Raw genomic sequence first — 2,713 nt, forward strand, 5'->3', positions numbered from 1 at the left:
ATTACTGAAGTCTCTTCACGATCATCTGAGTCCGAGTCTGTCGAAAATGAAAATCATGACTTAGTTGAAGACCCTGAAAAATGGACTCCTCCTGCTTTAAATTCTACTGATATATATAAGCTACCTATGACTTTCCTGTTCAAGAAGAAAAACTTTCTGAAAGAGGTAGAAATCACTATTAAGATATCTGGACCTTCTGTGCAAATCCTTGCTTTGAATTTATTCTCTGATGATGAAATTAAGAAATTTCGGCAGTATGTGAAAGATGGAAAATATTTCTATCTTCATTTTGGGGGGATACGGATTGGATTAGCTCCTTTATTTCGTCATGGAATTAATACTCCCTGTATTGCTGAACTGTTTGATACCCGTCATCAAAATTATGAGCATGCTAGGATTGGTACTATTCAAGGAAACCTTGCTAGTGGTTGTCAATATGGAACCATCTACCCTGACTATGCTATTAGCCTGAATGATGTCCATCTAAAAGATTGTTGGAAATTATTATCTGGTGTCCAAGGTTTAACAATGGCTGAAGAAAGTGAATACCTTTCTATAATTGGACAAGCTTCTTTTCAATTGACTAATACTGCACATCCTAAACTTAAACAGCCTGTTTTAAAGGATTGTGTTACAGTCGGTTTGTCTAATGCTCAAGTTGAAGGTGTTCTATATGATCCTACTGAGTTACCTGGAAACTGGTATTTCCAATATAAATCAATAGTTGATACTAAGCAACCTCAATCCAAATTAAAAAGAGTAACTATTGATAATGGACAAGTCAAGTTGATTCCTCCAAGACCAGTCATCCCTCGACCTGTCTCTAAGCCAAAGAGATATGTGTTTCCTATGATGCCAAATGAAGTTCCTTCAAGCAGTCAAATTCCTGCTCCTATTCCTGAAGAAGAAAGTTTAGGTGAACCTTCTTTGTCACCTAATGAGTTGTATATACCTGAATATAAACCATTTCTACCATCTGTAAATAAAATGCACCGTATGCGTACCTCTTTTGCTCCAGTTGAAGAATGGCAATATGCCAATCATAGATATGTTAAAGGTGGCAAATGGCCTCCTCGAACAAAGTTCTGTACTACTTCTTCCTCTTCTAGACAGCCACCTACCAGAGCAGATTGTGCTCCTTTGATAGAACACAATTCCCAAAATACAAATGATTTAGATCAAACTTATCAGATCGGGAATTATTTAACTACTTGGTGTGCACATGCTGAAGAAGTGCTCGATGATTTAGGCTCTCAAAGTGATTTGATTTTAGCCAATCTTAAACTTCTTCATGATGAACAGTCCGCTGAACAGCAGCGAAGAGAAGAGAAAGAGAAAAGAAGAAGACAGAAAAAGAAAAGAGAAGAACAGCCTCCAAAGTTTGTTAAAACAATGGAAATTCCACCCAAATGGGAAACCAGTGATTCCCCAGAAGAAGCAGCTGATTTTGCTGAATCTAGTAATAGCCAAATAAGCACTAAAACTGCACTTCCAAAGTTTTCTAGTTTGTATAAGAACAAAGGTGAATTGGCTACAATAGAAAATGCTGCTACTCTTTTTCCCTCGTTTATTATGCCATCCTTGCAAAAAGCAAATCTGCATAAAGATCCTAAATATCCAAGAGTCGAAGAAGATCTCTTTCATACTAACTCTTCTGGATATGTTCTCGATTTAGACAAATCATCTAATCCTGCAGAATCCATCCGCATTTGGATTGGTGCTTTATATCAAATGCAAGTTGTGTCCAAATTAGATAATTATTCTATTTTCTTGTTGGCGGAGAAACGAATGGCTGGAATTGTTTGGGATTGGTGGATGGGCGCTTCTCAAGAAGAAAGAAATAATGTTGCAGCTTTAGGCTTAGCAACTTTAGAAGTTCTCTTGCTCACTCAATTTGTTCCCGAACCACAAGATGAAAAGAAAACAATTATTACAGATTTAACCCGCATGCAATTGACAGATTTAAAAGATTTAGATCAGTTTGGATCTGAATATATGGGTAAAATCTATAAAGCTAATCTTGTCAATGATCATACCCAGAAGATTTCTTTTCTTTCTAAATTACCGGGAAATATTGGGGATATGATAATGAAAGATCTTGAAGTACAAGGAAAAAAGATAGAGCAAATCTATTGGATAGATCTTTTATTTCGAAGTCAAGAGAAAGTAAAATATTTGTGCTGGCAGAAACAGGTTCATGATATCTCTCCTAATTTGAATGTATGTCGTTCTGTATTACCCTGGACTCCTTTCAGAAAAAGGAAATCAAAGAAGTATGGTAAGTACAGACCTAAGCGAGTTGTCAATCCTAAACGACCATTCAGAAAATTTAGGTATGTGAAAAAGAGGAAACAACAAAAGAAAGATAATGCTTGCTTTATCTGTAAGCAAGAAGGGCATTTTGCACGCAAATGTCCCAAGAGTTCCTCTAGCAAATTGAAAGCCTGTTTTGATATAGATGAATTTGCAGATGACTGGTCAGTTGTAGATTCTGATGATGAAGTTTCAGATGTATATATTTTGACTGATGCTTCTCTCTCTGATACTGAGTCTCTGCCTGATGTAAGCAATAAAATGAATCTTGCCTATCAAGATTCTGATTTTGATTCCGATGTTTATAAGGATCACTTAAGTGATGACAGTGATTCTGTTGTTTTTGAAGAAGATGATACAGAAGAATACTCTGACACTCTTTCTGTAACAACTACTGCAA

The sequence above is a fragment of the Pinus tabuliformis genome, chromosome 3_2 (assembly GCF_031772625.1).
Source record: "Pinus tabuliformis cultivar Carrire ecotype Pingquan chromosome 3_2, CPIR1, whole genome shotgun sequence".
Classification (NCBI taxonomy): Eukaryota; Viridiplantae; Streptophyta; class Pinopsida; order Pinales; family Pinaceae; genus Pinus; species Pinus tabuliformis.